We start from the raw sequence: 9,779 nt of genomic DNA on the forward strand, positions 1-9,779 counted from the left end.
TGCTAAAAATGGTTTATGGGAGGGTCCATCTCCAGTTATCCAGATTTATCTGAAAAGGTTGTTTGTGTTTGTTTACCTGAGAGAAAAACAGAGGGTCGTAATCGTGGATGACAGTTTGACAGAAGACGAGAGACAGATGTAGAGGGGAGTTTTACAACACTTTTGCTGTCTAAAAGTAGTAGATGTTGTTGTTCATTCATTGCCCATCTTTGGTCTTTGTATTTTAGTTGAGTCGTTGAATAGGACAAAGATACCAATAAAAAAAGGCAGTTAAGAGAGATGAATGTGTCTGGTTTCTATGCCCAAAAATGTGACACATAAATCATCAGTCAATCTGCTGCCTACAGCATGCCTGCGGGAACCGCAAGGGGTACTTACACAAATACAAACACACACACACACACACACACACACACACACACACACACACAAATCCGGTTGCAGACGGCTTACACATGCTACCCACTCACATATGCAAGGAGTGGGCAGACAAGCATGGACTAACATACACAAATGTTTTCACCCTTAGGCAATAGAGCCCATCTAATGACAGCTCTGGACACTCCCTTTACCTCATAAACCTCATGGGACACACACACACACACACACACACACACACACACACACACACACACACACACACACACACACACACACACACACCTCTAATCACAGTCCAGAAACCCCAGGGGTTTGTCATTTAACCAGAGCGCCAGCAGCTTTAGAAAACCAGCCATATGTCACACTGACAGGCTGCAAAGGCTGTGCAGACACCACGTTGGGCTCAAGCACCAGGAGCCAACATCCGGACGGACACACACACACACACACACACACACACACACACACACACACACACACAGAAAATCACATCTTTCTAACGACATACATGTATTCTTCGAAGTTTGGTTGCCCTGTGGCCAGAGCTGCTGTCGTGAAAATCCACTGATCTTTATCTTATTACATAATACAGCGGGGCTCTTCTGCCAGAGGAGATTCCTCACCTTCTAAAGAGCACACAATGCCAGCATCCGCCTCACCTTGTCCTGCAGCCATAACATACACACAGAACACATCTCCCTATAGGCCATCCCCCAAGGCCAATGTTAACATAAAGGCTTGGCATGCCGTGATGTAATTAAACCATAAATGCCACTCGTATATTGACCCTCTATAAGTTAATGAGTTTATCTGGGATGACTTGTTGTCAAAGTTGAACATTGAAATGGATGTTATGTATTCCCTTATGTGTGTCCACTGCATGTCTGCCTTTGGTTCAGATTGTGTGGAGTAAATGTCATAGACATAGCACTGCCGGCATGTTGTCCCATACGAGTCGAGCTCTACCTGACCCCTGACCCCATCCGCTGAACAGAATAATAGACATGACAAAGAGCATTAGTAATGGGACAGAAACACATCCACAGACATCGCAGACGATTTCCACTGCTGTCTTTAGTAAAATACACAGGGGTTGTCTGGCCACTTCTGGGAACAGTGAAGTGGCTAACTCGTCTGCCAGTCTATATCATCATGCCTGTTAGCATGACAAAGTTATCACCTCTTATCAGTGTGAAATCTGCCGAATCAGCCAAACATGTGAAAGTCGATTTAGCAAACAAGGGAAATGGCTTATAAAGAAAAGGTAATATATATTTTGCCACTGATAATTTAGAAATTCTTGTACAGATAACGTTGAGTTATTCTGAACATTTGAGAGTATTTGGTTGGGACACAAGTCCGTGTTCGAGTTTAGAAGTGTAAGCATCACGCCCCACTGTTAGTAGATTACAGTCATTCAGCACACTCCACTAGCCAAGGTTGCTCCAATGTAATTAAAGAAAATGAGTTTTGAGATGGTGGATTACATGCTGCTACCATGGATTCAGATGTAATGTCTTTGATGTATTGTACTACATATCAGTATGGTCTTATAATGACTCCCCTATTGGGACCGTTCAAGTTCTTCACACCACAACTTGAGAGTTTCCTTTAATCTCCCGCATTCTTTCTCCCATACCCACAGTTGTTGTGGAGCTAGGTAGAGAAAGGGAATGATGGGGTCAAGGGGGAAAGGAAACTGGGGGTGGGGGTGGGGGGTGAGGGTGGAAATAGGCAATGAGGCAAAAAAATGGACAGGATTTCATTTCACAACCACACCTACCTCCGACCAACGTTACCTTTCCGTTTCCCACCCTTTCCTGAGCTCCACTACACACACACACACACACACACACACACACACACACACACACACACACACACACACACACACACACACACATACCATTCTCACTCGTTCACTCACCCAGAAAATTGAGCCAAATGTCACTTCAAGAGTTTTTCGCTGCAGTTCTGCTGCCAGATGAAGAATTTGAGAAATTCTGGAAAATATTTGTACAGCGGCATGGGATTGAAGTGGCTGATGGCTGGAGAGGCAGAGGTTAAATCTCTCCAGCTCGTAATGAGGGGCTGTTTGAGTGACTGCTGTAATACTATAGGGCCTAATAGGGAGGCAGAGAGTGGGTTAAAGCCATATAGGGTTAATGCCAGAGGGCCTGTTATGAAGCTGATTTCCCTGGGTCATAATGGTTACACTCAAATACATTTAACATCTCTTTCTCTCACTGTCTTGTGGAAACTCACATCACCAAACACCTGTCTGTCTCACTGATCAGAACAGATAGCGAGAAATGTAAAACACTGATGGAAATTAGCCTTGTGCTGCTTTGGACAGAGTCTACATGGAGATATACAAAATAACAACATACATTGGGCTTTAATGATGATATCAAATAGGTCATCGCATACGTAGTTCAGAGAGAAGTTGGTCAACACCCAGACTGGAAGTCTAACTTATGCTATCAAACCCGTTAAAAAGACTGCAAGTCAAGAGACCCAAGCAAATGTATAGCAAAAACTGACCCTACTGGTCAAAAGTTGAAAGCCCTCCAAACCCAGCTGATCCCTCTCTTTATATTTCACTCCCACACATGAATGTATGCACACAAGCAAACACACACAATCTCCTTCCCATTGTGTAAAACATAATCATGGTGAGTGAGTCTACTTTTGGAGGCCTGGTTTCCTTATAGGCGTAACTCCATCAGGTTTCAGAAGAGAAAAAAAACCCCATCCATTTAAAAGTGGACTCTAACAGACCATTGGGCAATGCATGTGCACAACCATGTGTGCATGCAAGGAAGAGACGGAGAGAAGAATGACAGTCCCCGGTCTGCAGTCTACATTGTGTATTTATAGTGTTTTTGTGTGTGCTTTATAGCATTGTTAAGTCATCTCTGCTGCTCAGTAACAGCAGGAACCTAGCCAAAGTGAAAACAGCAGACGCTGCCTGTGCCCAGATTTCAAAACCATCTACTGTAACGACTCATTTTCAGCACTTTAGCACTTGGTTGAGTGAATACGTGTGTGTGTGTGTGTATGTGTATATGTGTGTGTATCTGTGTTTGTTTTACTCATCGGAGTTAGAATTCACTTATGTTCAATATATCATTACCCTCTCTTGCTAAGAACAGGGCGAGACTTCTAATTTATGCTGTTGTGTATGTGTTTGTGTGTGTGTGTGTATGTGTGGGTGGGTGGGGATGTATGTCACTCTCTGCATGTCTGTGCATGTGTGATTACGTGTGCCCATGTGGATTTGTTTACAGACGGCTTCAAACGGCCTCTGTGTGAGGAGAATCATTAGCAGCGCCTGAGGGCCTCTCAAGACAAAGTAGAGCTAAATGGAGGGCAGATGGACGATCAAGAGAGGTATCACCGTATCAGAGAGCATAAATTTAGGCCTTTGTATACGTGACTGAATGTGTCACCAGCTGGCAAAGGGAAACTAATTAAAGGTAGTGGAATATTTATGCATGAACTGGCACTATATGATACTGTATGTATCCCACACTGACTCAGACTCTGTCTCTGTCGCTCTCTCTCAGATACATACAGAACAAAGCCCATTCAAGGTCATCCATTCTTCCAAGTCATCCACACACTCACATTCCTCTTTTCCTATTCAGGACCCCCTGATAACACCCCCCCCCAACCCACACACACCCACACACACCCAATACCACCATCTACTAAAGTAGGGCTGACCAATCATCACTGGCCAGTCAGTTGGTGTTTAGCATAACAAAAGAGAATTTGTGTGACCGTTTGGGTCTGGGTATGTTTATGTGTGTGCTTACATGCATGAGGCTGTGTTCTCTTTGAATGGCAAAGAAGAAACCAAGCCTGCCAGTGGAGGAAGTTGGTTTATGCAGGAAATTCGCTCCACATGGACTCAAAGCTTGTCTATGTTTATGTGAGTGCAGATGAAACAGTGTATCTGTGTCTGAGGTTCTTTAATAAGCAAACCAATATAAACCCACTGGAAAACTGAGTCTGTGTCTGCCAGCCCAATCTGCTTCCACCAGCCTGCACTTATAGAGAGCGTGGAGTTAAGCTGCCCCATTTGTAACATCCTGAGCAATAAAAGAAAAGCTGCTTTCCCGCGACGTTATCACACAATGATGGAAACATGATTACTCCGTTTCTCAACAAGGCTGCCGGTTCGGTTCCCACCTGCTCCCTTAATGCCTGGTCAGATCTCGTTTCTCTCTGTCTCCCTCTCTCAGAATGAACAGGCATTCCCCTGCCATAACACATGCTTAAGCAATTATTCCATGCATTCCCCCGGACAGGGAGAGAAGAAGAAGAAGAAGAAAGCGCGGGGGGGGGGCAATCTGATGTGCAGTGATCGGGGGCAGCTGGCCAGGAATTTGCCAAGTGGTTCAGGGAGAGAATGTGTAGAAGTTGGGCTTGACTCCCTTAATCCTTCTCCGAGTGAGAGAAAGGGCGAGAGAATGAGCGCATGAAAAGGGAGAAATGTGAGGGGGCCTGTTGGCGCTAGGAACTAAGAACTGGGCTACAGTGACAACAGCCACAACAAAACCCAACTTTCAAAGACACACACACACACACACACACACACACACACACACACACACACACACACACACACACACACACACACACACAATTGAATCAGGATGGGACACTAACAACACAAGTTTAAACCAAGAAGTTGCTTATTTGTTAGTTACATTTAGATATAGTGCTGTTATAACATTCTTATTCGTTTTGTATCAGCAAACCATCGCGGCTTTGCTTGTTGCATCTGAAACAGGTTCTTGTGTGATTGTGATTGTTGGGGCAAACCGTTTGCTCCAACAATCACAATCACAATCAGAAGTTAAAACCAGTGTACTGGCGGGTGACAGCGATTTTCACTGTTCTACGCCTGTATTTTTACTTCACAAATACTGCGTCTTTGTGCCAGGAAAACTACCTTGAAAGGCATCTCGGTGGGTGAAGTGTTAGAGGAACAGGGATATGGGGGCAGCAGAGGGTGTTCGTGGGCTATTTAAAGGGCAGTAAAACAGGCAGGTTACAGCACTTCAAAACATTTATGCCCCGGGCACAACAGCAGGCATCAGCAGGGAAAGGTCCACCTGATAGGCCCACATGATGTTCAATGGACTATGAAAAGATGGATGTGATATCAGATCTTCTGTAATGACATCAACTCAGCCAACATGCTCAGCGATATCAACACTGACAAGCGTTTTAAAGGAGTAATATATGTTAGTGCAATATTCAGAGAACTTTTTTCTCTCCCTCTCTCGGTGTATGGTCGTATTAGGACATAATACGAACGAGGTATAGCGTACTTAGATAGCCAAACATTTTATGACAGCAACATGAATATTCAGCAATGTCTGCTTTTTTACGTGACAGTGTGTTGAAGTTTGACGAGGATGCCGTTTACGTTGCGCTGTTGTCACAGATAGCACGCAACACTTTTCAAATAATAATCTTTGTTATCGCTGGGAAGGGCGAGTTAATTTCAGTTATATACCCCTTCGTGTCATGGAGTCCAGCCAACGTTCAAAATACAACACGCCAAGAAAAACAACAAGGCTGTTTGTATTTTGAAAGTTCGCTGTGATTTTGATCAAAAACACATTTTAAAATCAAGCAAAACTGAAAGTTGAAAAACCGTGCCCAGACTCACCGAGAAGCAGACAGAAGATATCTAGCGCTATTAGTACTTTCCTCTTGCTGTTGTCAATGCCATTGTTGTTATTTAACGTGGATGCTCCTCCGTTTCTTGTCTCTTGAGCCATTGCTTTCTCATACATATAATTGTGCATTTGAGAAGTCCCTGTTTTAGATGAGAATCCCACACCGATGCAGTAGGTAGAAGAAAAAACAATATCACGTTCTCAGTCCGTTAAGGTAACAGCCTTCGTAGAAATGTCATGCACTTCAGTGGGAAAGTAACTTCCCAACAGAGGTCTCGGAAAGTTGCGATCTGTGGTGCAGCGATGTGATGTCCCGGTCTTTACTAACGTTTCTTAATGGACAGGGTACTCTCTACAATGATCTATGTTACGCCACTGATACAAGAAATAAAAAGTTGCCGGCGCACGAAATGAATGGAAAGCCCGCTCCTTTTTGCTCTCGCTTCCAAGACTTGAAGTAGGTGAGGAATAGCGCGCAGCGTTGGGAGCCGCTCGTTTTATCAATTCTTACTCTTCTCCTCCCCTCTCTCTCTCTCTCTTCCCATCTCTCTCTCCCTTCAAGTTCCCTCTGCAGTTTCAAGGCTTTGCCCTCTTCCCCGTTACAGGAACGAACCTATGGAAGCCCGTTTCCGCCAAATAAAAAAAAAAGTTTGCGACTTTTTCTCTCTCGCAATTGCCACTTTATTTCTCGCATTTCTGACGTTATCTCTCACAATTCCGATTTTATCTCTCAAAATTCCTACTTTATTTCTTGCAATTTTGGCTTTTTCCACTCTCATAATTCGTTCCCCCCCATTTTTTAAATTCTCATTTCTTTTTTACGACCGACAAGTAGCTTGAGCTATCACTTCCGCTTCCCGCTTTAACGGTTCACTGCAGCGCGCGTACATTAGCAGATAGGAGCGAAGGCTTCAATGGCGTTTGCTCTGTCCAGGTATTTTAATATGTCCAGTTGTGTTTGTGAGTCCTTGACAAACACTGGCGTCGCAAGAATAACTGAATGATGCAAACCAAAGGCAATGAAGACAGTACTAGTGCCACCCTGTTTTCTTCAAAATATAGTGAGCTAACATGAAATCCAAGCTAGCTAGCCAGCAGCCACTGTTGTACAGGCCTTAACGCAAATGTGTATGGTATCAGTGGACGGTAACATTACTTTTCAGTATTAGTACATCTACACACCGCATCACTGTTAGCTTGTGTGTATTAATGGCTCACTGATATATACACTGATATATTATCTGCACCATTGCACTTTATTGCCTCTTATTTCGCCTGTTTAAAGTCAATCCTTGCGTATATATCTAAATATTGTTGTGTTGTTATTCTATGTTAAGTACACTGTGAGAGCCACGAAACCGGAGTCAAATTCCATGTATGTGCAAACCTACATAGCCAATAAACCTGATTCTGATTCTTATTAATGGACTCGTGTTAATGTAAAGACATCCTCATCATTAAAGGCATCCTCATCACAAGGGTAGTCCTTTAAACAGCAATCCTCATGACAGATTTCCAGTTTCATTTGGTCAGCTGTCTGCAAATAACAGCTATACAGGCTGGGGACAGCATACATGATTGAAGGTCGACGACTGGGAGCCCGAGGATTGTGGGCTGGATTTACTCTGTGGTTATTCCATGCAGTCAACACTTCATAAAGCTCCTCCTACATAAAGGAAACTTAAACAGTGTAAAGGGGTTGTAAAAATCGTAAAGATTTGTTGAACCCTGACAAGATTATATAAGTCTATATCTAAACTATGGATGTGAAAAATGCCCCCCCCCCCCCCATTAACTCCAGGAATCGTTTGTTTTTAAAATGTGCTGGAGTAGTTGATCTCCCCCTGTTTTTTAGACTAGTGATCTTACTTTTAAAACTGTCATTGCTTTTAACCTTTTCCGTTTACTTTCCTCGAGTAGAACAAATTCATTGAATAAGCAACACCAATACAGTCTTATTTGAATAGCCTAAATGGTGACCAGCTTCATAACATTATCGTTCTTTACCAAGTTGAGCAACTATGTGACAGGAATGATAACTGATAACTGTACTTACTTGTACAGTATTTTTGGAAACAAAACTAAATCAGAGATTTGTCAATGAAGGTGTCAGCAAAGTGGCCATCTTCTCTCAGCCGTTCAAAATGGTCCATCCAAAACTTAATGCACTGGCTTCTCAAGGTGGCCCTCCAACGTTCAATTCTTTGATTTCAAGTACTTGGACCTAGAGTGACACTCTGTGCCATCCTCGTTCAAAGAGTTTTGCAGAAACTTTTGCATTGCTACAATGTGAGTGTTGTCAGTTCCATGGCCAAGCTGTGCTCTTTGTGGACATCTGTTATTATTGGTGACAGCAGTCATAAAGTAGCCTGCAACTACTTGTGGATCATTGTTGGTTTTGTATGCTTTACGCCAGATCAATTTCTTTGGAGAAGCCAATCAGTACTGCCACTGCTACATATTTCATAAGGTTTTAATTTGTCATAACCATCAATATGGCCTGGCGGCCTGTCCAGGGTGTCTCCTCACCTGCCGCCCAATGGCTGCTAGGATAGGCTCCAGCATCCCTGCGACCCTGAGAGCAGGATAAGTGGTTTGGATAATGGATGGATGGATAATTTGTGCCACGATTGTTTTATAGGCATCGTCTCAAGACAATTCTGCACACATAAATCCACTCCATTCCCATCCATCAGGTGCATCAGCTGACAGACTGTTATATGTATATATATATATATATATATATATATATATATATATATATATATATATATATCCAAAAAAAATATATATATATAATGATTTCAAGATTTTGAAAAACGTGAATTCAGTTTAGGTGTGTCCAAAAGAAGAACATAAAAGTAAAGAGAAGAAAAGTACATTTTGAAAATAAACTATATCAATGATGGTCTCCCAAAAGAAGGTTCGCACAAGGAAAACACTTTTGAGAATGAGAATAACTGTACTTACAATGTAGGCAAATTATTTGTTCTTCAATTTAAAACATGGACGATGGTGTGTTTTTTGTTTCATCAAAAATATAGGCCAGAGGACCCAAAAAGTCTGCTTTGTGACCACACATTCAGCAGACCTTGGTCCCATGTAGTCAATCAAAACGTTTTGCCATCTCAGAGATACAGTTACTGCCAGTGATAACTGTTTCCTTATTTGCTTTCAATAACCAGTTAAATGTATTTCACGTACCAGCTCCATTACTGCTTTCCATCTTAAAAGAGAGACGCAAGTGTTGAATACACTATCCAGGCTACCAAGCCAATGTGTGCTGGGACGTTAAATGTGTATAAACTATGCTCTTGCTGCCGCCTAGTGGTTTTTTTTGTTTTTTGTTTTACAAACCAAAAGCCATGATTTCAGGAGACCACGTCAGGAAATATGATTTCACACAGATATAGTCGCTCAAAACTGAAGTGTTATACCAATGTTACCATTATAACGTGATCCTGATTCTGAAATAGCATGCCCATCTTTCATGCTTTAATGTGTGAGAGTGGCAATTAAGGTATTTGGTCCTGATGAAAAGACAGGAGGTGGAGCTGGAGGTGGCAGAGTTGAAGATGCTAAGATTTTCACTGGGAGTGACGAAGAAGGACAGGATTAGGAACGAGCATATTAGAGGGACCGCTCAAATTGGACGGTTTGGAGACAAAGCAAGAGAGGCAAGATTGAGATGGCTTGGAC

Source organism: Lampris incognitus, chromosome 3 (assembly GCF_029633865.1).
Source record: "Lampris incognitus isolate fLamInc1 chromosome 3, fLamInc1.hap2, whole genome shotgun sequence".
NCBI classification, from domain to species: domain Eukaryota; kingdom Metazoa; phylum Chordata; class Actinopteri; order Lampriformes; family Lampridae; genus Lampris; species Lampris incognitus.